This window comes from Leptonotus elevatus, chromosome 6, assembly GCF_054856555.1.
Source record: "Leptonotus elevatus isolate MCC_2025b chromosome 6, RoL_Lele_1.0, whole genome shotgun sequence".
Taxonomy (NCBI): domain Eukaryota; kingdom Metazoa; phylum Chordata; class Actinopteri; order Syngnathiformes; family Syngnathidae; genus Leptonotus; species Leptonotus elevatus.
In genome coordinates, this window is record NC_141244.1 from 9361593 (window position 1) to 9388396 (window position 26804).

Genomic DNA, 26804 nt, shown 5'->3' on the forward strand with positions numbered 1-26804 from the left:
CTTCCGCGTGACAGGCGGAGATACTGTCCACTATACTAACGAGGATGTTTTTCATGCTTGAACTCACTGTCCAGTTTTCCAGAAAAATTTTAAATGAAAACTTTCCCTATCGGTGAATAGAACAACAATCTCTCGCTATGTGACTAGTTCAGTTAAACAACCCTAAACCGACTCATTCGTATTCAGTTTTTTTTTTTTTTTTGCTGCACACTCAAGATTTATTTACTGACAAATAAAAAATAAAAATGTTAAACTCCCCGTCGGGGAATCAAACCCGGTCTTCCGCGTGACAGGCGGAGATACTGTCCACTATACTAACGAGGATGTTTTTCATGCTTGAACTTACTGTCCAGTTTTCCAGAAAAATTTAAAATGAAAACTTTCCCTATCGGTGAATGGAACAACAATCTCTCGCTATGTCACTAGTTCAGCTAAACAACCCTAAACCGACTCATTCGTATTCTTTTTTTTTTTTTTTTTGCTGCACACTCAAGATTTATTTACTGACAAGCCATAGTCCACAGTTATCCATTTTTTTTCCTTTTTAAACTGGAAAAAATAAAAATGTTAAACTCCCCGTAGGGGAATCGAACCCGGTCTTCCGCGTGACAGGCGGAGATACTGTCCACTATACTAACGAGGATGTTTTTCATGCTTGAACTTACTGTCCAGTTTTCCAGAAAAATTTTAAATGAGAACTTTCCCTATCGGTAAATGGAACCACAATCTCTCGCTATGTGACTAGTTCAGCTAAACAACCCTAAACCGACTCATTCGTATTCAGTTTTTTTTTTTTTTTTGCTGCACACTCAAGATTTATTTACTGACAAGCCATAGTCCACAGTTATCCATTTTTTCCTTTTTAAACTGGAAAAAATAAAAATGTTAAACTCCCCGTAGGGGAATCGAACCCGGTCTTCCGCGTGACAGGCGGAGATACTGTCCACTATACTAACGAGGATGTTTTTCATGCTTGAACTCACTGTCCAGTTTTCCAGAAAAATTTTAAATGAAAACTTTCCCTATCGGTGAATAGAACAACAATCTCTCGCTATGTGACTAGTTCAGTTAAACAACCCTAAACCGACTCATTCGTATTCAGTTTTTTTTTTTTTTTTGCTGCACACTCAAGATTTATTTACTGACAAGCCATAGTCCACAGTTATCCATTTTTTTCTTTTTAAACTGGAAAAAATAAAAATGTTAAACTCCCCATCGGGGAATCGAACCCGATCTTCCGCGTGACAGGCGGAGATACTGTCCACTATACTAACGAGGATGTTTTTCATGCTTGAACTCACTGTCCAGTTTTCCAGAAAAATTTAAAATGAGAACTTTCCCTATCGGTGAATGGAACCACAATCTCTCGCTATGTGACTAGTTCAGCTAAACAACCCTAAACCGACTCATTCGTATTCTTTTTTTTTTTTTTTTTGCTGCACACTCAAGATTTATTTACTGACAAGCCATAGTCCACAGTTATCCATTTTTTTCTTTTTAAACTGGAAAAAATTAAAATGTTAAACTCCCCGTCGGGGAATCGAACCCGGTCTTCCGCGTGACAGGCGGAGATACTGTCCACTATACTAACGAGGATGTTTTTCGTGCTTGAACTTACTGTCCAGTTTTCCAGAAAAATTTAAAATGAAAACTTTCCCTATCGGTGAATGGAACAGCAATCTCTCGCTATGTGACTAGTTTCAGCTAAACAACCCTAAACCGACTCATTCATATTCAGTGGTATTTTTATTTATTTTTGCTGCACACCCAACAAGATGTATCTACTGACGGGCCATAACCCACAGTTATCCATTTTTTGCTTTTTAAACTGGAAAAAATAAAAATGTTAAACTCCCCGTCGGGGAATCAAACCCGGTCTTCCGCGTGACAGGCGGAGATACTGTCCACTATACTAACGAGGATGTTTTTCATGCTTGAACTTACTGTCCAGTTTTCCAGAAAAATTTAAAATGAAAACTTTCCCTATCGGTGAATGGAACAACAATCTCTCGCTATGTCACTAGTTCAGCTAAACAACCCTAAACCGACTCATTCGTATTCTTTTTTTTTTTTTTTTTGCTGCACACTCAAGATTTATTTACTGACAAGCCATAGTCCACAGTTATCCATTTTTTTTCCTTTTTAAACTGGAAAAAATAAAAATGTTAAACTCCCCGTAGGGGAATCGAACCCGGTCTTCCGCGTGACAGGCGGAGATACTGTCCACTATACTAACGAGGATGTTTTTCATGCTTGAACTTACTGTCCAGTTTTCCAGAAAAATTTTAAATGAGAACTTTCCCTATCGGTAAATGGAACCACAATCTCTCGCTATGTGACTAGTTCAGCTAAACAACCCTAAACCGACTCATTCGTATTCAGTTTTTTTTTTTTTTTTGCTGCACACTCAAGATTTATTTACTGACAAGCCATAGTCCACAGTTATCCATTTTTTCCTTTTTAAACTGGAAAAAATAAAAATGTTAAACTCCCCGTAGGGGAATCGAACCCGGTCTTCCGCGTGACAGGCGGAGATACTGTCCACTATACTAACGAGGATGTTTTTCATGCTTGAACTTACTGTCCAGTTTTCCAGAAAAATTTAAAATGAGAACTTTCCCTATCGGTAAATGGAACCACAATCTCTCGCTATGTGACTAGTTCAGCTAAACAACCCTAAACCGACTCATTCGTATTCAGTTTTTTTTTTTTTTGCTGCACACTCAAGATTTATTTACTGACAAGCCATAGTCCACAGTTATCCATTTTTTTCCTTTTTAAACTGGAAAAAATAAAAATGTTAAACTCCCCGTCGGGGAATCGAACCCGATCTCCCGCGTGACAGGCGGAGATACTGTCCACTATACTAACGAGGATGTTTTTCATGCTTGAACTTACTGTCCAGTTTTCCAGAAAAATTTAAAATGAGAACTTTCCCTATCGGTGAATGGAACCACAATCTCTCGCTATGTGACTAGTTCAGCTAAACAACCCTAAACCGACTCATTCGTATTCATTTTTTTTTTTTTTTTGCTGCACACTCAAGATTTATTTACTGACAAGCCATAGTCCACAGTTATCCATTTTTTTCCTTTTTAAACTGGAAAAAATAAAAATGTTAAACTCCCCGTCGGGGAATCGAACCCCGGTCTTCCGCGTGACAGGCGGAGATACTGTCCACTATACTAACGAGGATGTTTTCCATGCTTGAACTCACTGTCCAGTTTTCCAGAAAAATTTAAAATGAAAACTTTCCCTATCGGTGAATGGAACAACAATCTCTCGCTATGTGACTAGTTCAGCTAAACAACCCTAAACCGACTCATTCGTATTCAGTGGTATTTTTATTATTTTTTGCTGCACACCCAACAAGATGTATCTACAGACGGGCCGTAGTCCACAGTTATCCATTTTTTTCTTTTTAAACTGGAAAAAATAAAAATGCTAAACCAAAAAAAATAAAAACTTTGAACTCCCCGTCGGGGAATCGAACCCCGGTCTTCCGCGTGACAGGTGGAGATACTGTCCACTATACTAACGAGGATGTTTTTCATGCTTGAACTTACTGTCCAGTTTTCCAGAAAAATTTAAAATGAAAACTTTCCCTATCGGTGAATGGAACAACAATCTCTCGCTATGTGCCTAGTTCAGCTAAACAACCCTAAACCGACTCATTCGTATTCATTTTTTTTTTTTTTTTGCTGCACACTCAAGATTTATTTACTGACGGGCCGTAGTCCACAGTTATCCATTTTTTTCTTTTTAAACTGGAAAAAATAAAAATGCTAAACCAAAAAAAATAAAAACTTTGAACTCCCCGTCGGAGAATCGAACCCCGGTCTTCCGCGTGACAGGCGGAGATACTGTCCACTATACTAACGAGGATGTTTTTCATGCTTAAATTTAAAATGAGAACTTTCCCTATCAGTGAATGGACCCACAATCTCTCGCTATGTGACTAGTTCAGCAAAACAACCCTAAACCGACTCATTCGTATTCAGTTTTTTTTTTTTTTTTTTGCTGCACACTCAAGATTTATTTACTGACAAGCCATAGTCCACAGTTATCCATTTTTTTATTTTTAAACTGGAAAAAATAAAAACTTTGAACTCCCCGTCGGGGAATCGAACCCGGTCTTCCGCGTGACAGGCGGAGATACTGTCCACTATACTAACGAGGATGTTTTTCATGCTTGAACTCACTGTCCAGTTTTCCAGAAAAATTTTAAATGAAAACTTTCCCTATCGGTGAATAGAACAACAATCTCTCGCTATGTGACTAGTTCAGTTAAACAACCCTAAACCGACTCATTCGTATTCTTTTTTTTTTTTTTTTTGCTGCACACTCAAGATTTATTTACTGACAAGCCATAGTCCACAGTTATCCATTTTTTTTCCTTTTTAAACTGGAAAAAATAAAAATGTTAAACTCCCCGTAGGGGAATCGAACCCGGTCTTCCGCGTGACAGGCGGAGATACTGTCCACTATACTAACGAGGATGTTTTTCATGCTTGAACTTACTGTCCAGTTTTCCAGAAAAATTTTAAATGAGAACTTTCCCTATCGGTAAATGGAACCACAATCTCTCGCTATGTGACTAGTTCAGCTAAACAACCCTAAACCGACTCATTCGTATTCAGTTTTTTATTTTTTTTTGCTGCACACTCAAGATTTATTTACTGACAAGCCATAGTCCACAGTTATCCATTTTTTCCTTTTTAAACTGGAAAAAATAAAAATGTTAAACTCCCCGTAGGGGAATCGAACCCGGTCTTCCGCGTGACAGGCGGAGATACTGTCCACTATACTAACGAGGATGTTTTTCATGCTTGAACTTACTGTCCAGTTTTCCAGAAAAATTTAAAATGAGAACTTTCCCTATCGGTAAATGGAACCACAATCTCTCGCTATGTGACTAGTTCAGCTAAACAACCCTAAACCGACTCATTCGTATTCATTTTTTTTTTTTTTTGCTGCACACTCAAGATTTATTTACTGACAAGCCATAGTCCACAGTTATCCATTTTTTTCCTTTTTAAACTGGAAAAAATAAAAATGTTAAACTCCCCGTCGGGGAATCGAACCCCGGTCTTCCGCGTGACAGGCGGAGATACTGTCCACTATACTAACGAGGATGTTTTTTCCATGCTTGAACTCACTGTCCAGTTTTCCAGAAAAATTTAAAATGAAAACCTTCCCTATCGGTGAATGGAACAACAATCTCTCGCTATGTGACTAGTTCAGCTAAACAACCCTAAACCGACTCATTCGTATTCAGTGGTATTTTTATTATTTTTTGCTGCACACCCAACAAGATGTATCTACAGACGGGCCGTAGTCCACAGTTATCCATTTTTTTCTTTTTAAACTGGAAAAAATAAAAATGCTAAACCAAAAAAAATAAAAACTTTGAACTCCCCGTCGGGGAATCGAACCCCGGTCTTCCGCGTGACAGGTGGAGATACTGTCCACTATACTAACGAGGATGTTTTTCATGCTTGAACTTACTGTCCAGTTTTCCAGAAAAATTTAAAATGAAAACTTTCCCTATCGGTGAATGGAACAACAATCTCTCGCTATGTGCCTAGTTCAGCTAAACAACCCTAAACCGACTCATTCGTATTCATTTTTTTTTTTTTTTTGCTGCACACTCAAGATTTATTTACTGACGGGCCGTAGTCCACAGTTATCCATTTTTTTCTTTTTAAACTGGAAAAAATAAAAATGCTAAACCAAAAAAAATAAAAACTTTGAACTCCCCGTCGGAGAATCGAACCCCGGTCTTCCGCGTGACAGGCGGAGATACTGTCCACTATACTAACGAGGATGTTTTTCATGCTTGAACTTACTGTCCAGTTTTCCAGAAAAATTTAAAATGAGAACTTTCCCTATCGGTAAATGGAACCACAATCTCTCGCTATGTGACTAGTTCAGCTAAACAACCCTAAACCGACTCATTCGTATTCAGTTTTTTTTTTTTTTGCTGCACACTCAAGATTTATTTACTGACAAGCCATAGTCCACAGTTATCCATTTTTTTCCTTTTTAAACTGGAAAAAATAAAAATGTTAAACTCCCCGTCGGGGAATCGAACCCGATCTTCCGCGTGACAGGCGGAGATACTGTCCACTATACTAACGAGGATGTTTTTCATGCTTGAACTTACTGTCCAGTTTTCCAGAAAAATTTAAAATGAGAACTTTCCCTATCGGTGAATGGAACCACAATCTCTCGCTATGTGACTAGTTCAGCTAAACAACCCTAAACCAAAAAAAATAAAAACTCCCTATCGGTGAATGGAACAACAATCTCTCGCTATGTGCCTAGTTCAGCTAAACAACCCTAAACCGACTCATTCGTATTCATTTTTTTTTTTTTTTTGCTGCACACTCAAGATTTATTTACTGACAAGCCATAGTCCACAGTTATCCATTTTTTTCTTTTTAAACTGGAAAAAATAAAAATGTTAAACTCCCCATCGGGGAATCGAACCCGATCTTCCGCGTGACAGGCGGAGATACTGTCCACTATACTAACGAGGATGTTTTTCATGCTTGAACTCACTGTCCAGTTTTCCAGAAAAATTTAAAATGAGAACTTTCCCTATCGGTGAATGGAACCACAATCTCTCGCTATGTGACTAGTTCAGCTAAACAACCCTAAACCGACTCATTCGTATTCTTTTTTTTTTTTTTTTTGCTGCACACTCAAGATTTATTTACTGACAAGCCATAGTCCACAGTTATCCATTTTTTTCTTTTTAAACTGGAAAAAATTAAAATGTTAAACTCCCCGTCGGGGAATCGAACCCGGTCTTCCGCGTGACAGGCGGAGATACTGTCCACTATACTAACGAGGATGTTTTTCGTGCTTGAACTTACTGTCCAGTTTTCCAGAAAAATTTAAAATGAAAACTTTCCCTATCGGTGAATGGAACAGCAATCTCTCGCTATGTGACTAGTTTCAGCTAAACAACCCTAAACCGACTCATTCATATTCAGTGGTATTTTTATTTATTTTTGCTGCACACCCAACAAGATGTATCTACTGACGGGCCATAACCCACAGTTATCCATTTTTTGCTTTTTAAACTGGAAAAATAAAAATGTTAAACTCCCCGTCGGGGAATCAAACCCGGTCTTCCGCATGACAGGCGGAGATACTGTCCACTATACTAACGAGGATGTTTTTCATGCTTGAACTTACTGTCCAGTTTTCCAGAAAAATTTAAAATGAAAACTTTCCCTATCGGTGAATGGAACAACAATCTCTCGCTATGTCACTAGTTCAGCTAAACAACCCTAAACCGACTCATTCGTATTCTTTTTTTTTTTTTTTTTGCTGCACACTCAAGATTTATTTACTGACAAGCCATAGTCCACAGTTATCCATTTTTTTTCCTTTTTAAACTGGAAAAAATAAAAATGTTAAACTCCCCGTAGGGGAATCGAACCCGGTCTTCCGCGTGACAGGCGGAGATACTGTCCACTATACTAACGAGGATGTTTTTCATGCTTGAACTTACTGTCCAGTTTTCCAGAAAAATTTTAAATGAGAACTTTCCCTATCGGTAAATGGAACCACAATCTCTCGCTATGTGACTAGTTCAGCTAAACAACCCTAAACCGACTCATTCGTATTCAGTTTTTTTTTTTTTTTTGCTGCACACTCAAGATTTATTTACTGACAAGCCATAGTCCACAGTTATCCATTTTTTCCTTTTTAAACTGGAAAAAATAAAAATGTTAAACTCCCCGTAGGGGAATCGAACCCGGTCTTCCGCGTGACAGGCGGAGATACTGTCCACTATACTAACGAGGATGTTTTTCATGCTTGAACTTACTGTCCAGTTTTCCAGAAAAATTTAAAATGAGAACTTTCCCTATCGGTAAATGGAACCACAATCTCTCGCTATGTGACTAGTTCAGCTAAACAACCCTAAACCGACTCATTCGTATTCAGTTTTTTTTTTTTTTGCTGCACACTCAAGATTTATTTACTGACAAGCCATAGTCCACAGTTATCCATTTTTTTCCTTTTTAAACTGGAAAAAATAAAAATGTTAAACTCCCCGTCGGGGAATCGAACCCGATCTCCCGCGTGACAGGCGGAGATACTGTCCACTATACTAACGAGGATGTTTTTCATGCTTGAACTTACTGTCCAGTTTTCCAGAAAAATTTAAAATGAGAACTTTCCCTATCGGTGAATGGAACCACAATCTCTCGCTATGTGACTAGTTCAGCTAAACAACCCTAAACCGACTCATTCGTATTCATTTTTTTTTTTTTTTTGCTGCACACTCAAGATTTATTTACTGACAAGCCATAGTCCACAGTTATCCATTTTTTTCCTTTTTAAACTGGAAAAAATAAAAATGTTAAACTCCCCGTCGGGGAATCGAACCCCGGTCTTCCGCGTGACAGGCGGAGATACTGTCCACTATACTAACGAGGATGTTTTCCATGCTTGAACTCACTGTCCAGTTTTCCAGAAAAATTTAAAATGAAAACTTTCCCTATCGGTGAATGGAACAACAATCTCTCGCTATGTGACTAGTTCAGCTAAACAACCCTAAACCGACTCATTCGTATTCAGTGGTATTTTTATTATTTTTTGCTGCACACCCAACAAGATGTATCTACAGACGGGCCGTAGTCCACAGTTATCCATTTTTTTCTTTTTAAACTGGAAAAAATAAAAATGCTAAACCAAAAAAAATAAAAACTTTGAACTCCCCGTCGGGGAATCGAACCCCGGTCTTCCGCGTGACAGGTGGAGATACTGTCCACTATACTAACGAGGATGTTTTTCATGCTTGAACTTACTGTCCAGTTTTCCAGAAAAATTTAAAATGAAAACTTTCCCTATCGGTGAATGGAACAACAATCTCTCGCTATGTGCCTAGTTCAGCTAAACAACCCTAAACCGACTCATTCGTATTCATTTTTTTTTTTTTTTTGCTGCACACTCAAGATTTATTTACTGACAAGCCATAGTCCACAGTTATCCATTTTTTTCCTTTTTAAACTGGAAAAAATAAAAATGTTAAACTCCCCGTCGGGGAATCGAACCCGATCTTCCGCGTGACAGGCGGAGATACTGTCCACTATACTAACGAGGATGTTTTTCATGCTTGAACTTACTGTCCAGTTTTCCAGAAAAATTTAAAATGAGAACTTTCCCTATCGGTGAATGGAACCACAATCTCTCGCTATGTGACTAGTTCAGCTAAACAACCCTAAACCGACTCATTCGTATTCATTTTTTTTTTTTTTTTGCTGCACACTCAAGATTTATTTACTGACAAGCCATAGTCCACAGTTATCCATTTTTTTCCTTTTTAAACTGGAAAAAATAAAAATGTTAAACTCCCCGTCGGGGAATCGAACCCCGGTCTTCCGCGTGACAGGCGGAGATACTGTCCACTATACTAACGAGGATGTTTTCCATGCTTGAACTCACTGTCCAGTTTTCCAGAAAAATTTAAAATGAAAACTTTCCCTATCGGTGAATGGAACAACAATCTCTCGCTATGTGACTAGTTCAGCTAAACAACCCTAAACCAAAAAAAATAAAAACTCCCTATCGGTGAATGGAACAACAATCTCTCGCTATGTGCCTAGTTCAGCTAAACAACCCTAAACCGACTCATTCGTATTCATTTTTTTTTTTTTTTTGCTGCACACTCAAGATTTATTTACTGACAAGCCATAGTCCACAGTTATCCATTTTTTTCCTTTTTAAACTGGAAAAAATAAAAATGTTAAACTCCCCGTCGGGGAATCGAACCCGGTCTTCCGCGTGACAGGCGGAGATACTGTCCACTATACTAACGAGGATGTTTTTCATGCTTGAACTTACTGTCCAGTTTTCCAGAAAAATTTAAAATGAAAACTTTCCCTATCGGTGAATGGAACAACAATCTCTCGCTATGTCACTAGTTCAGCTAAACAACCCTAAACCGACTCATTCGTATTCAGTGGTATTTTTATTATTTTTTGCTGCACACCCAACAAGATGTATCTACAGACGGGCCGTAGTCCACAGTTATCCATTTTTTTCTTTTTAAACTGGAAAAAATAAAAATGCTAAACCAAAAAAAATAAAAACTTTGAACTCCCCGTCGGGGAATCGAACCCGGTCTTCCGCGTGACAGGCGGAGATACTGTCCACTATACTAACGAGGATGTTTTTCATGCTTGAACTTACTGTCCAGTTTTCCAGAAAAATTTAAAATGAAAACTTTCCCTATCGGTGAATGGAACAACAATCTCTCGCTATGTGCCTAGTTCAGCTAAACAACCCTAAACCGACTCATTCGTATTAATTTTTTTTTTTTTTTTGCTGCACACTCAAGATTTATTTACTGACAAGCCATAGTCCACAGTTATCCATTTTTTTCCTTTTTAAACTGGAAAAAATAAAAATGTTAAACTCCCCGTCGGGGAATCGAACTCCGGTCTTCCGCGTGACAGGCGGAGATACTGTCCACTATACTAACGAGGATGTTTTTCATGCTTGAACTTACTGTCCAGTTTTCCAGACAAATTCAAAATGAGAACTTTCCCTATCGGTGAATGGAACCACAATCTCTCGCTATGTGACTAGTTCAGCTAAACAACCCTAAACCGACTCATTCGTATTCAGTTTTTTTTTTTCTTTTGCTGCACACTCAAGATTTATTTACTGACAAGCCATAGTCTACAGTTATCCATTTTTTTCTTTTTAAACTGGAAAAAATAAAAACTTTTAACTCCCCGTCGGGGAATCGAACCCCAGTCTTCCGCGTGACAGGCGGAGATACTGTCCACTATACTAACGAGGATGTTTTTCATGCTTGAACTTACTGTCCAGTTTTCCAGACAAATTCAAAATGAGAACTTTCCCTATCGGTGAATGGAACCACAATCTCTCGCTATGTGACTAGTTCAGCTAAACAACCCTAAACCGACTCATTCGTATTCAGTTTTTTTTTTTCTTTTGCTGCACACTCAAGATTTATTTACTGACAAGCCATAGTCTACAGTTATCCATTTTTTTCTTTTTAAACTGGAAAAAATAAAAACTTTTAACTCCCCGTCGGGGAATCGAACCCCAGTCTTCCGCGTGACAGGCGGAGATACTGTCCACTATACTAACGAGGATGTTTTTCATGCTTGAACTTACTGTCCAGTTTTCCATAAAAATTTAAAATGAGAACTTTCCCTATCGGTGAATGGAACCACAATCTCTCGCTATGTGACTAGTTCAGCTAAACAACCCTAAACCAAAAAAAATAAAAACTTTGAACTCCCCGTCGGGGAATCGAACCCCGGTCTTCCGCGTGACAGGCGGAGATACTGTCCACTATACTAACGAGGATGTTTTTCATGCTTGAACTTACTGTCCAGTTGTCCAGAAAAATTTAAAATGAGAACTTTCCCTATCGGTAAATGGAACCACAATCTCTCGCTATGTGACTAGTTCAGCTAAACAACCCTAAACCGACTCATTCGTATTCAGTTTTTTTTTTTTTTGCTGCACACTCAAGATTTATTTACTGACAAGCCATAGTCCACAGTTATCCATTTTTTTCTTTTTAAACTGGAAAAAATAAAAATGCTAAACCAAAAAAAATAAAAACTTTGAACTCCCCGTCGGGGAATCGAACCCCGGTCTTCCGCGTGACAGGCGGAGATACTGTCCACTATACTAACGAGGATGTTTTTCATGCTTGAACTTACTGCCCAGTTTTCCAGAAAAATTTAAAATGAAAACTCCCTATCGGTGAATGGAACAACAATCTCTCGCTATGTGCCTAGTTCAGCTAAACAACCCTAAACCGACTCATTCGTATTCATTTTTTTTTTTTTTTTTGCTGCACACTCAAGATTTATTTACTGACAAGCCATAGTCCACAGTTATCCATTTTTTCCTTTTTAAACTGGAAAAAATAAAAATGTTTAACTCCCCGTAGGGGAATCGAACCCGGTCTTCCGCGTGACAGGCGGAGATACTGTCCACTATACTAACGAGGATGTTTTTCATGCTTGAACTTACTGTCCAGTTTTCCAGAAAATTTTAAAATGAAAACTTTCCCTATCGGTGAAAGGAACAGCAATCTCTCGCTATGTGACTAGTTTCAGCTAAACAACCCTAAACCGACTCATTCATATTCAGTGGTATTTTTATTTATTTTTGCTGCACACCCAACAAGATGTATCTACTGACGGGCCATAGTCCACAGTTATCCATTTTTTTCTTTTTAAACTGGAAAAAATAAAAATGTTAAACTCCCCGTCGGGGAATCGAACCCGGTCTTCCGCGTGACAGGCGGAGATACTGTCCACTATACTAACGAGGATGTTTTTCATGCTTGAACTCACTGTCCAGTTTTCCAGAAAAATTTAAAATGAAAACTTTCCCTATCGGTGAATGGAACAACAATCTCTCGCTATGTGACTAGTTCAGCTAAACAACCCTAAACCGACTCATTCGTATTCAGTGGTATTTTTATTATTTTTTGCTGCACACCCAACAAGATGTATCTACAGACGGGCCGTAGTCCACAGTTATCCATTTTTTTCTTTTTAAACTGGAAAAAATTAAAATGTTAAACTCCCCATCGGGGAATCGAACCCGGTCTTCCGCGTGACAGGCGGAGATACTGTCCACTATACTAACGAGGATGTTTTTCGTGCTTGAACTTACTGTCCAGTTTTCCAGAAAAATTTAAAATGAAAACTCCCTATCGGTGAATGGAACAGCAATCTCTCGCTATGTGACTAGTTTCAGCTAAACAACCCTAAACCGACTCATTCATATTCAGTGGTATTTTTATTTATTTTTGCTGCACACCCAACAAGATGTATCTACTGACGGGCCATAGTCCACAGTTATCCATTTTTTGCTTTTTAAACTGGAAAAAATAAAAATGTTAAACTCCCCGTCGGGGAATCGAACCCGGTCTTCCGCGTGACAGGCGGAGATACTGTCCACTATACTAACGAGGATGTTTTTCATGCTTGAACTTACTGTCCAGTTTTCCAGAAAAATTTAAAATGAAAACTTTCCCTATCGGTGAATGGAACAACAATCTCTCGCTATGTGACTAGTTCAGCTAAACAACCCTAAACCAACTCATTCGTATTCAGTTTTTTTTATTTTTTTTGCTGCACACTCAAGATTTATTTACTGACAAGCCATAGTCCACAGTTATCCATTTTTTTCTTTTTAAACTGGAAAAAATAAAAATGTTAAACTCCCCGTCGGGGAATCGAACCCGGTCTTCCGCGTGACAGGCGGAGATACTGTCCACTATACTAACAATGATGTTTTTCATGCTTGAACTTACTGTCCAGTTTTCCAGAAAAATTTAAAATGAGAACTTTCCCTATCGGTGAATGGAACCACAATCTCTCGCTATGTGACTAGTTCAGCTAAACAACCCTAAACCGACTCATTCGTATTCATTTTTTTTTTTTTTTTGCTGCACACTCAAGATTTATTTACTGACAAGCCATAGTCCACAGTTATCCATTTTTTGCTTTTTAAACTGGAAAAAATAAAAATGTTAAACTCCCCGTCGGGGAATCGAACCCGGTCTTCCGCGTGACAGGCGGAGATACTGTCCACTATACTAACGAGGATGTTTTTCATGCTTGAACTTACTGTCCAGTTTTCCAGAAAAATTTAAAATGAAAACTTTCCCTATCGGTGAATGGAACAACAATCTCTCGCTATGTCACTAGTTAAGCTAAACAACCCTAAACCGACTCATTCGTATTCATTTTTTTTTTTTTTTTGCTGCACACTCAAGATTTATTTACTGACAAGCCATAGTCCACAGTTATCCATTTTTTTGCTTTTTAAACTGGAAAAAATAAAAAAGTTAAACTCCCCGTCGGGGAATCGAACCCCGGTCTTCCGCGTGACAGGCGGAGATACTGTCCACTATACTAACGAGGATGTTTTTCATGCTTGAACTTACTGTCCAGTTTTCCAGACAAATTCAAAATGAAAACTTTCCCTATCGGTGAATGGAACAACAATCTCTCGCTATGTGACTAGTTCAGCTAAACAACCCTAAACCGACTCATTCGTATTAATTTTTTTTTTTTTTTTGCTGCACACTCAAGATTTATTTACTGACAAGCCATAGTCCACAGTTATCCATTTTTTTCCTTTTTAAACTGGAAAAAATAAAAATGTTAAACTCCCCGTCGGGGAATCGAACTCCGGTCTTCCGCGTGACAGGCGGAGATACTGTCCACTATACTAACGAGGATGTTTTTCATGCTTGAACTTACTGTCCAGTTTTCCAGACAAATTCAAAATGAGAACTTTCCCTATCAGTGAATGGAACCACAATCTCTCGCTATGTGACTAGTTCAGCTAAACAACCCTAAACCGACTCATTCGTATTCAGTTTTTTTTTTTCTTTTGCTGCACACTCAAGATTTATTTACTGACAAGCCATAGTCTACAGTTATCCATTTTTTTCTTTTTAAACTGGAAAAAATAAAAACTTTGAACTCCCCGTCGGGGAATCGAACCCCAGTCTTCCGCGTGACAGGCGGAGATACTGTCCACTATACTAACGAGGATGTTTTTCATGCTTGAACTTACTGTCCAGTTTTCCATAAAAATTTAAAATGAGAACTTTCCCTATCGGTGAATGGAACCACAATCTCTCGCTATGTGACTAGTTCAGCTAAACAACCCTAAACCAAAAAAAATAAAAACTTTGAACTCCCCGTCGGGGAATCGAACCCCGGTCTTCCGCGTGACAGGCCGAGATACTGTCCACTATACTAACAAGGATGTTTTTCATGCTTGAACTCACTGTCCAGTTTTCCAGAAAAATTTAAAATGAGAACTTTCCCTATCGGTGAATGGAACCACAATCTCTCGCTATGTGACTAGTTCAGCTAAACAACCCTAAACCGACTCATTCGTATTCAGTTTTTTTTTTTTTTTTTGCTGCACACTCAAGATTTATTTACTGACAAGCCATAGTCCACAGTTATCCATTTTTTTCCTTTTTAAACTGGAAAAAATAAAAACTTTGAACTCCCCGTCGGGGAATCGAACCCCGGTCTTCCGCGTGACAGGCGGAGATACTGTGCACTATACTAACGAGGACGTTTTTCATGCTTGAACTCATGCTTTCTCTCGCTATGTGACTAATTCTCGCTGTCCAGTTTTCCAGAAAAATTTAAAATGAAAACTTTCCCTATCGGTGAATGGAACCACAATCTCTCGCTATGTGACTAGTTCAGCTAAACAACCCTAAACCGACTCATTCATATTCAGTGGTATTTTTATTATTTTTTGCTGCACACCCAACAAGATGTATCTCCTGACGGGCCATAGTCCACAGTTATCCATTTTTTTCTTTTTAAACTGGAAATAATAAAAACGTTAAACTCCCCGTCGGGGAATCGAACCCCGGTCTTCCGCGTGACAGGCGGAGATACTGTCCACTATACTAACGAGGATGTTACGCTTTATTGTCAAACGAATTGTCTTTTTATATTAACTATGCGTTTTTATGGCTACACGTTTACTATTCTAACTAATACAGAATATGCAGTTGAAGCTCTCTGAACCGAATCTCATTCATTCCCTATGTGCGTCCTAAACCTAGAACAGTTTTACTACTCTTTTTGTTCACTGTATGGTGGTGTACGTTCCCTGACGCAATTTTTCCTTGTCCTCTTTGTTTTGTTTTGTTTTGTTGGGGGGGGGGGGGGGGGGGCTCAAATATTTGAGTTCATTATAAAGATATTTGTGCATTTGCTCAACTATATTAAAGATATTTGTTGTACTTATTGACACATTTAATTCAATGTCTATGTTTTGGGTTATCTTGGTCAGTTATTTACATATGTTTGGTGATCTTAAACATCAAAGCGGTGAAACTGCATAATTTAAAATAAAATTAATAAAATTAATTAATATTAAAATTAATATAAAAATTTTAAGGCAAATTACATTTTTTAATAAAAAAAAAAAAAGTCTTACTATAATGTCTGCCTGAATGTGTTTTAAATTTTTTTTTCATAATGTGCACTAAATCCAAAAAAGATGGGAATTCCAAAATTTGGGAGCAATGACTAAAACTAAGGCTCCTTTAAACAATTATATATATATATATATATATATATATATATATATATATATATATATATATATATATATATATATATATATATATATATATATATATATATATATATATATATATATATATATATATATATATATATATATATATATATATATATATTTGTTAACTTGTAAACATAACAAATAATAAAAAAGAAAATAAACAAACAGAAGTTCAGAACAGGGTAGGAGGAAGTACGGACTTATCTAGTCCTACCTCTTACATAAGATCCGACATATTTTATTATTAACATATCAGTATACATAATAAAGCAAGAACAAAACAAAACAGGAAACTTTACTTAATACTGTACAACTATACAATACAAAATATATAGATATAAATAATATAACTATATATAAATACAGAATTAGACATAACTATACAATAGCTCTATACAGTTAATGGATTAATAACATTCCGTATATAACATATATGTTATAGAATATTGTATATAATTTTTTATTTATGACAATTTTCATGTTATGTAACTTATAACAATATCATATTGCTTTCCAACCAACATACAGTATATGGTTTAAAAAGCAATATCATATATCTTTTCATTTATCTAGCCATGTCATCAGATTACCATATCTGAAGTATAGGCCAGAATATATGTTTCAATCAAGAACAGTAATTTCTCTAAGGTTATTGGGACTGGGTTTGACTCCTTTATTTTGTCACACAAGGTTGGGCGCAGCCTGATGTCTTTTGGTGTGTAAGCTCAGTGGCACATTGTCAGAATGTCTAGTTTTCCATGACCTGCTGCATCCAGCCCTGCTTTCTGTTGTTACTTGTTACTTGACTTTTTCTTTGCCACTTCAGTCTCCCGTCTGCTTCTGGATCCAAATTATGCTTCAATGGTTGTGGATCTGTGGTGAGAGACGTTTATACGTTTTTTTTTTTTTTTAAGTATACTTCCCCCTAACCATCTGCGTTACTCGCTACCATTGACAACAGCGTAAACGAATTCAATCTGATCAAAAGTAACCCCCAAAAAAGTACTGACAAGAACTCACACGGTGCAATACCATTAAACGCCTGCAGATGTCGTCCAATGTCCATTGAACAAGGCGGCTGCCAGTAGAGTGCGATGTACACTGAGGCAGCTTGAGGTAGTATTTCGCTTCCCTGACTAGAAGCCACTGTAGTGTCGCTGAACTTGGCATCCAGCATCACAAGGAGGCACGGTCACCTCTCAGCGTGACGACTTCAATGACAGGTATGGAAACTTTCCACTGTGGTTTATTTGAGTGCATTACTGTGTAAAAACGTCGGAGCAGTGCTGTGGTCGTGCTGCTAACTGATGCGGCTAATTGCTAGTCAGCTGCCCGGTGTCTGGTATGACTTTGGGCCGGTGGAAGTTGCTTGTGCAGAGTTTGACCAAGCGAGCATCGCCAGACGTTGGGGATGAGCTAGCAGGGCTAAAGTTAGCTGCAAGCAGGCTAGCGCTGGCTTGCATCCACGCAGCGGGGCCATCGCACCAATAGGCGTCCTCCTCGTCCCCCCCCCCCCCCCCCACCCCCCAGGGGAAGCGGGCTGTCCCGCTGTCTGTGACCTCCGTGACGAGACAAGCGTTGGATGGCCTCAGGGGAGAGCAACACAGGTGCGCTTGGCTGTGCTGCTGACATGAATTCATGGTATAGCTGACTAACTGAGAAGCTAGATCTGACGTTTTAGGCCATGGGCTGACCAACTTTTTATTTATTTATTTATTTATTTGTTTGTTTGTTTGTTTGTTTGCACATGCGACACACACGTGTAGGCTACTGTAAAGTATAAACAACTACCCTACAGCAATTAAGTCTCCCTGACAGATATTTAGATTGATCACATGCTATAACAGAGCGAATAAACTGTCATTCATATTAATTCATGGTTCATTTGCCTTTACTTTAGCACAAGCCTATCCTAGACCAAAACGTTTATGTATAAAAAAAATCTGATAGTTAATTGTGATACAGATTAATTTATTGCTTGTATTTGTTTAAAAATACAGTGGAAGAGGATTCTTGCAATCGCAGTATTATCACAATGAGATTTTTTTTAAATAGTTCCACCCTAATTCCTACCATTGTTGTAGGAATTTTAATCAATTGCAAGTATACAACAATTTCCAGCCAAGACAAATACAATCTTGCAACGTTTTCATTTAAAAGATTGCACAATTAAAAACTACAAAGGCCAAATAAATGACACTAAAACACGTTTGTTTTTTTTTGGTAATACCTTGACTCACATGTTTAATTTAAAAAGCTTATGACTCAATTTATTCACGTTAAATAAATGTCCCTCGTTGAAGTTGTAACACATCTTGCAATTGAGTAATAGTTATTTTTATACTATTTGTATTATTAGATTGGGTATTGTATTTATTAGTTTTTACTAGTGTTATTCCGATACCGTTTTTTGCCCCCCGATACCATACCGATACCTAAGGTTTTTTTTTTCTCAACATGAAAAACTGTCCTACCATTGATTCAGAGCATTCAAGGCCCAATAGGCATGCAGTGAACATGTCACACATCAGTGAATGCCGTGCATGAACAAGACACAAGATGCTGCATCCAAAGTCCTATATTAGCGTCAGAATTAATGGTATCGGTATGTTATTTTGTTAGTAGTCCCCGATACCACTGTTTTAATGCAGTATTGGGGCCTCTGCCGGTATCAGTGAGAGAGAGAGAGAGAGAGAGAGAGAGAGAGAGAGAGAGAGAGAGAGAGTCTGCATGCCTATCTATCTATCTGCCAACTCGTCTCCAGCTCCGGATGTCATTCACTAGGCCACACCCCTTAAAGGCACACATACAACCAGTGTGTGGTTGTTGTGACTTTTGACTTATTGTAACGTGCAGTAATTTCACATCATAAAACCAGTTTATGTTTTTCCATTCTATTTTATTATGTTGTATTGTGTTAGTGCTGTTTTAGGGATGCTGAAATTTATTTAAGGCATTTCTTTTTTCTTTTTTTCTCCCTCTTTTTTTCTCTTTAAGGCATTTCAATTTAGTTTGTAACCCTAATATGTTGTTATTCTTTCGGAGGCTGCTGCGGGAAGGCGGGTTCCAATTAGACGTTTTTTGGCATCTTCCTTGCTAGATGAGCCAACACAGGACAGGATTCAATGGAGAGAAATTTGTGTTTTTATTTTCAATTAATTAAACAAAAAAATTATTTGCAATAAAAAAAAATTAAATCAAACAAAAAGGGGATTTGCAACCTAAAATAAAATTCAATCAAACAAAAAAGGGATCCCCCCCAAAAAATTGCAACTCCTGACTTTTGGTTGCGGATCTGTTTTTTGGTTGCAAATCTTTTTTTGTCTTGTGTGGGCGGGGCCCTCTGCTCAACCGATGATAGAAGCCTTTTCATTGGTCAGCTCGGAAGCCGCTGCGACAACGTTCATTGGTCAGCTAGGAACGGGGTTGTGACAATGCCCGTCTGACTCTTCCTAGCTCATTCAAGTTGCCGCCAGCATCGAGGTAAATATTGCTTCTTCTTTTTTTTTTTTTACTTTTCTGTTTTAGTTATCTTATATTTATCTAAAAGCAACCCTTGATCTATCGTTTATCCGGTGCTTTGGTGTAACCATTACAATTAGCGTAATCACCCACTCAGCATTGCTTAGCCATGCTAGCTAGCTAGCTATGATAGTCTGATACCTGACTCATTTATGTTGGCAAGTCGAGACGCTACAAATACACGGCTCATTCGGATGGCTGTTAGTATGAAGTTTTTATTTTATTTTTTTATTATTTTTTTATTATTATTTTATTTTTTACACATAAAAGAAGCCTTTACATTCGCTTCACATACAAGCAGGACTGGGAGTCAAATTTATTTACAGTAGCTGCTTCCCCTACATCTTGGATGTTTGAAGTAGATATTAAATTGGTGATAGTGATTAAAATATTTTATAATAACTTTAATCTGTGATTGTTATATTGTTTATTGCTCGTTTGTTAACTCTACAAATCATGTGTCAAACACATCTTACCTGATTAAAAACAAAAAACTGCTTTGTATGTTTGTCACTTATAAGCTACTTCTATTTTCTTTACTATTGAAGATGTGAAACCAGAAGATGAAAATGGAGGAGCCTCCCCCGTTCCTGAGGTGGTGCAGGCCCACAAGCATCTGTCTCAGAGTCTGTTCCACATATACTGTTTTTACCTGAACTGCAAAATACTTTATTGTTAATGGGAAAAATGTGGAAAATTCATATGCAGTTATTATAATTATTATTTTTTAAATAAAAAAACAAACTGCTTGGCACAAGAATTTATTTTTATCTGTGACATAAACAAATGTAATGTCTCTTTGGACCAATCTGCAACTTCCTTGATTGCCCACTAGACCGCAACATTGAGAGTGTGCAAGAAGATGTCCTGACCAGATTTGAAGGAATAAGAGGTTTGATTTTTTTTTTCCTGTGACAAAGAGCATTGGATGGCACATACGAAGATCCCGTGCACTGTTCACGGCCATGGTCCAAAGGGAGGGGCTCTTCAGATTGATGGATCTAGAATGTCAAATTAATTCATGAAAGCTACAGTAACTCCAAGAAAAAGGAAATGGACTGATATAAAGATTTAAATATGTCCCAATTTTATACTTTCTTCTCCCCAAATTAGCATCTGTCAAAAGGTGGGAAGTTATCACATTGTGTTAAAAAGAAAACTCTTGGACGATGTTTCACACTAAATTATATATACTACTCACAAAAAGTTTGGGATATTTGGCTTTTGGGTAAAATTTCAGGACGAGCCTAAAATGCATTCAAACCTTCACAGGTGAACTAAATGTGACCTTCTCCAAGCTTTTGAATGCACATGTTCAAATGTTTCAGTACTTTTTACACAAGTTGCTGTTCTCTAACAAGGAGCTTAACGGCAAAATTCACAAACGACGATGCTCCGGCTCATGGAGGTGGCATCATCAGGGAACGGCTGTTGGAGATTGGTGTACCTCAAATGGAATGGCCTGCACTTTCTCCAGAACTGAATCCTGTTGAAAACCTGTGGGATCAGCAGAGTCGCCGTGTAGAGGCTGGAAACTGCACCCCAGAACTTCGATGCCCTTCAAGAAGAGTGGCCTCAGCAGACAATGAGTCGACTTGTGAACAGCATGAGACGTCGTTGTCAAGCTGTAATTGATGCTCAAGGGCACATGATGATTTATTGAGACGTTGAAATTTCTGGTTGTGGGGTACCCACCATTGTTGTTAACTTTTGTTTCAATCGATTGTTTGAGATGAGGAAACCACCAGTTGTCCTACAAATGTCCTACATTCATGTATTGATATCACTGTAGCAGGCACGTGCAGAGGAGGGGGCTATGGGTGCCGGGGCACATGCCCTTTTGGCACTGATGCCCATCCATCTATCTATCCATCTATCAAAAGTTTGTGAAAGTAGTTTTGTTGCCTTTCAAAACTAAAATTCAGCAACATAATTTAATTTTATTACATTATCCTTGGATTTTGTCATACTACGAGACCCATTTGGCCAATTTTGCCAGGTTGCTCGCCACTACACCTACGGTCGGTAAGTTGGTCGCACCGTTTGTTGGTGTCCAAACTTCTTCCTCTTGGGGCCACATACAGAAAAATAGAAAGATGCAAGGAACACTATTATTTTTTTCTTTCTATTTTAAATTATTAAACATGGTAAAACCAACCAATCAAGCATGCAAGTAGTTACACATTGTTTATATAATGTTGTTATTTTTGAAAACTTGCTACCCTGGCCCTGTATCCCCTCTGGAATAGATCTGCCCCTCTACTAAGTAGCAGCTGAATCCCATCTCCACATTCAGAACCAAATCAAGAACAATCTGTAATCAGATGAACTGAATTAATAATCTTCAGTGTATGTCCATAAATCAGACCTTGACACTAAACAGAAAGTGGAGGAAACTGAATTACCTTGATTCTCCATAGTGGTATAAAGACAAATTGTCTAGTATGATACATTTATTTGTGTCTTTGTATATCTAGAAAAGTTTATTAGTAGCGGTAGTGATCGTCGCCATTACTCAGCTTCCCCCTCTTTTTCAACTTTACTTGTACAGTAAACAAACAGGAGCAATAAATAATAATCACAGAATTATCACAAATGCAATCTCTACTTCAAACATCCAAGATGTAGGGGAAGCAGCTACTGTAAATAAATTCCACTCCCAGTCCTGCTTGTATGTGAAGCGAAAACAAAACTTCATACTAACAGCTATCCCAGTGAGCCGTATATTTGTGTGTTTGACGGCCAACAACATAGCTTCATGAATGAGTCAGGTATCAGACTATCAGTGCTCGCTAGCATTGCTAAGCAATGCTGAGTGGGTGATTACGCTAATTGTAATGGTTACACCAAAGCACCGAAAAAACGATAGATCAAGCGTTGCTTTTAGATAAATATAAGATAACTAAAACAGAAAAGTAAAAAAAAAGAAAGAAGAAGCAATATTTACCTCGATGCTGGCGGCAACTTGAATGAGCTAGGAAGAGTCAGATGGGCATTGTCACAACCCCGTTCCTAGCTGACCAATGAACGTTGTCGCAGCGGCTTCCGAGCTGACCAATAAAAAGGCTTCTATCATCGGTTGAGCGGAGGGCCCCGCCCACACAAGACAGAAAAAAGATTTGCAACCGAAAAACAGATTTGCAACCAAAAAACAGATCCGCAACCAAAATTCAGGAGTTGCAATTTGTTTTATTTGAAATCCCCTTTTTGTTTGATTGCATTTATTTATTTATTGCAAATCCCTTTTTTTTTTGTTAAATTGAAAATAAAAACACAAATTTCTCTCCATAGAATCCTGTCCTGTCATGTTGGCTCATCTAGCAAGGAAGACGCCAAAAAACATCTAATTGGAACCCGCCTTCCCGCAGCAGCCTCCGAAAGAAGAATAACAACATATTAGGGTTACAAACTAAATTGAAATGCCTTAAAGAGAAAAAAAGAGGGAGAAAAAAGAAAAAGAAAAAAGAAATGCTTTAAATAAATTTCAGCATCCCTAAAACAGCACTAACACAATACAACATAATAAAATAGAATGGAAAAACATAAACTGGTTTTATGATGTGAAATTACTGCACGTTACAATAAGTCAAAAGTCACAACAACCACACACTGGTTGTATGTGTGCCTTTAAGGGGTGTGGCCTAGTGAATGACATCCGGAGCTGGAGTCGAGTTGGCAGATAGTCTGCATGCATGTACGTGTGTTATTATTATGACTGTTTGTCCCATTCATTTAACGGCTGAAAATGTATCGCTGACTGTGGCCATATTTATGCTTTTTGACTAAATTCAGAATTCGAATATCGCTATGAAATTTGATCACACTGACCCTGAGAATAAAGTCTAACATAACACGATCACAATGTCACTAGATTTCACTGCAGCAAGACAACAAGATGACGCTTTTCCTTATTGCTAGGCAGTTTCTGCACTTTACTGACCTTTCGTGTACCCTATCACATACTGTATAAGCTTTTTGAGAGTTGAGGTAGCGGTAGAAATGGGATGTGGGGGTGTGTCTCCAAGGAATTCAGGGGGACTGGCTAGTATGAGTCGGTAACTGACTCATTTTGAAAAGGTGCTTGTGGGCTGACAAAACTGCAGGATGACGACGTCAATAATGTGATAATGACAAGGATTATATTTCATTTCATTTTGGTCAGGTTAGTGTACTTAACGGCCAAAAAGAAGGAAAGTAAAGTGATTTCAAATGACTGTACTGTACTCTATGATTCAGAATCCAAAATTTGAGAAAGCATGAGGATCCAAGGGACATTCACAAAAGATGCCATGCAGAGAAAAAAAACGAATTAGGTGTTGTAGGCAAGAGGTAGACAAAGTTAACATAATAAAGTGCTCCGGGTCTTTGAGATATCAGTACCGTCATCTCAATTGAGCTCGCCTGTTATTTTCATTGTCGATAGATTTGTAAAGCAATCCATTCTCTGTTATCTATGAATCTATTCATCAGCATCTAAATGCCAATTGGCTTTTTAGTAAGTACTGTACAATATTATGACTGTCCCAATCGCCTTTATAAGATCTTACCTTAGATCAGTTTGATTTTTCGTAACTAATAAATGTTTGGGTTGGGTTTAAAAAATGTAATAATCAATATCGAATCAATTTTCCTTTTTAAGCCTGATATCGATTATTTTAATATCTCTTTTCCCTATAAATTCATAAGAAAATAGGATTTTAAAGGCCAATTTTTTACTTCTTTTTTTACTACTTACTTACTATTTTCTTGAAATGTATTGTTCACATGAATTAAAAAGTATTTTTTTAATTTATGAAAAACCTGACATTGCATGTAAGACAATTCAGAATCTTTTTAATTTATCTTTTTATTGAATAAAAATTTTGAAAAAAATAGTTAATCTCATCCTTGCTGATGTCAATGTTTGGTTAAAAGGAACCTTGACTGTCATGACAAGTTTGCTCTATGTTATTTTTCTGGTTGTTACTAACATAACTTTGAGATTCAGTTGTTAAAAATCATTTCCAGTTTAATACATTTTGTATAAACTTTATTTGGACGTACGCCACCATTGTTATTTATGTCGCTACACATTCAGTGCGTAGTGACGTAGAATGGCGGCTCGCTCTTTTCCGAGCAATGTGAAACGCCGATAAAGAAAGCAAGGTAAGCCTCCGTAGCGTTCCTAAAGGGACGATCAAAACTCCTGAATGTGTCTGGTGAATGACGAGTGACGGTGTGGGGGAGGGTGACTCTCCCGATCGCATGTTGTTTCTTTAGGAACGCTACGAGGCTTAACGAGGCCATTCTACGTCACTACGCACGGAATGACGTAAATAACGATGGTGGCGTACGTCCAAATAAACTGGAAATGATTTTTGAAAAATTAATGTCATAGTTATGTTAGTAACAACCAAATAAATAATATAGAGCAAACTTGTCATGACAGACAATGTTTGGTTACTGCCGCCGCAATTTTTTTTATTTGGAATTTAATGTTTGTGGAGTTTTGTCCTTGATATTCTAGAAGAATTGATGTTCCGTAATTAATATCAGATTTGAGGAAAATTTAATCGAATGGAATCGGGAAAAATCGAATTGAACTGAACTCTAGTGAATCGAAATTGAATCAATTGAGCAAATTACAATCGATACCCAGCCCTACAAATAATAGCTCAACTTTCCTGAATTAGACACTGTGTCTTTTCAATTTCTTAGAGAATTGAGTTTGAATTTGATGAAAACTAGTGCTACTGATAATATAGCTAATAGATTAACAATCTAACAAGATTTAATAATAATAAAAAATATCATTATGTGGTGAAGTTAAAGAGAGTTCACATGGCTCACTGTGCAAAAGCTCTCACATATCTTTTTTTTGGGTTCATATCTTAGCTCTTATTTGTGTACATAAATGTGTGTGCGTTCACCCATTACCAATTAGCAGCTTCTCACCTCCCGAGGCGAGTGTGTGAGACTCGACAGGGCTTGTCGGCCTGAACCCGAACTCGCTCACACACCCTCCAACACACCACTCAAGAGCACTGTTCTCCCACTCAGACACATATAGAACCTGATTTGCAGCTAGTTGTGGACAATGCCGTCTTGTCTGTCTCAGAGCCCATGTGACACACAAATGGGACTGTATTGTGTTGCTGGAGAGAAGGCGCGAGACAGGCAAAGACGAGTGCCAGCCTGCGCCAGAGTGTGTGCCTTTGTCTGGCTTGTGTACAGATACACTCTGTCTTGTGTGTTTTCATACGCTTTTAGCAATTGTTAGTGCTTATTTTTTTGAGGTGAAAATCACAAAAATAAATTTTTTAAAATATGAATTATGTAATTGTACATGGTTATAACAGGCAAGTGATTGGATGACTGGCCAAATAAAGGCACACATTAGACCATTTTTAATAGGCTGTTTAAAAAAAGTGTCGTTGCTTCTTCGGACATGAGCAATTCAACACTTTAAACCCTTTATTAGGATTTGAAGAGTTGTAATGTACCCTGTGATTGACTAATGATCAGCCCAGGTAGACTTTCAGTATCTCCTAAATCAGATGGAGTAGACATCGGCTTCATGTGAACCCAAACAGGCTAAGTGTTATTGAAAATTAACGGATGGGCAGTTTTGCAATGCTACCAAATAAATCCCAGGGGCCCAGGTGTTTCATTTCCAGTTCTGTTTCATCATTTGACATAAAAGATGCCCTTGACAATGACTCCATTTTGATGAGAGATTTTCCCCAGATGCTGTTACTATGGGGAAAAAAAGCCAGTGTGGAGTTAGCGTGTTTCCCCCAAACTCGCGACATGGCTTTCCCCAATATTCCACATTTCTTAGGATAATTGAACTCTAAATTGTCATCATGGCATGACGGTTGTAGCACCTGTTTTCTGAAGCGCTAGTAAAAAAATTAATACAAATAAAATCTTGTATTTTTTCTTTGTAAGACTTGCTGATTTATTGTGTGTTGCTGTACTTATTACTTCTCAACTCATCTGTGATAATTCAATGAAACAATGGAGACTGCCAACATAAACAACGAGATTTAATGCACACTACTGACACATAGGCACCCTTTATGGGTCTCTCACTAGTGTGTGTGTGTGTGTGTGTGTGTGTGTGGGGGGGGGTGTGTGTGTGTGTG

The 26804-nt window shown here is 37.9% G+C and overlaps 1 protein-coding gene and 8 non-coding genes across 10 annotated transcripts in view; 1 reads left to right on the forward strand and 8 right to left on the reverse strand.

Moving 5' to 3' along the window:
• Positions 1–3123: 3123 nt before the first annotated feature.
• On the reverse strand, positions 3124–3195 carry trnad-guc (transfer RNA aspartic acid (anticodon GUC)). Its single transcript has one exon. It is a non-coding gene; the product is annotated as a tRNA-Asp (tRNA).
• A 1868-nt stretch (positions 3196–5063) lies between these two features.
• Positions 5064–5135, reverse strand: trnad-guc (transfer RNA aspartic acid (anticodon GUC)). Its single transcript has one exon. It is a non-coding gene; the product is annotated as a tRNA-Asp (tRNA).
• A 3250-nt stretch (positions 5136–8385) lies between these two features.
• On the reverse strand, positions 8386–8457 carry trnad-guc (transfer RNA aspartic acid (anticodon GUC)). Its single transcript has one exon. It is a non-coding gene; the product is annotated as a tRNA-Asp (tRNA).
• A 914-nt stretch (positions 8458–9371) lies between these two features.
• On the reverse strand, positions 9372–9443 carry trnad-guc (transfer RNA aspartic acid (anticodon GUC)). The gene has a single exon. It is a non-coding gene; the product is annotated as a tRNA-Asp (tRNA).
• Positions 9444–11292: 1849 nt separating this feature from the next.
• Positions 11293–11364, reverse strand: trnad-guc (transfer RNA aspartic acid (anticodon GUC)). Its single transcript has one exon. It is a non-coding gene; the product is annotated as a tRNA-Asp (tRNA).
• A 268-nt stretch (positions 11365–11632) lies between these two features.
• Positions 11633–11704, reverse strand: trnad-guc (transfer RNA aspartic acid (anticodon GUC)). Its single transcript has one exon. It is a non-coding gene; the product is annotated as a tRNA-Asp (tRNA).
• Positions 11705–13878: 2174 nt separating this feature from the next.
• trnad-guc (transfer RNA aspartic acid (anticodon GUC)) lies at positions 13879–13950 on the reverse strand. The gene has a single exon. It is a non-coding gene; the product is annotated as a tRNA-Asp (tRNA).
• A 1460-nt stretch (positions 13951–15410) lies between these two features.
• trnad-guc (transfer RNA aspartic acid (anticodon GUC)) lies at positions 15411–15482 on the reverse strand. The gene has a single exon. It is a non-coding gene; the product is annotated as a tRNA-Asp (tRNA).
• Positions 15483–17250: 1768 nt separating this feature from the next.
• Positions 17251–26804, forward strand: part of LOC147171972 (low-density lipoprotein receptor class A domain-containing protein 4-like) — a 167461-nt gene continuing 157907 nt past the window's right edge. For both annotated transcript variants that reach the window (XM_086078529.1, XM_086078527.1), the window contains exon 1: positions 17251–17378. The gene's annotated coding sequence lies outside the window, so the exon portion shown is untranslated. The remainder of the gene's footprint in view (positions 17379–26804) is intronic.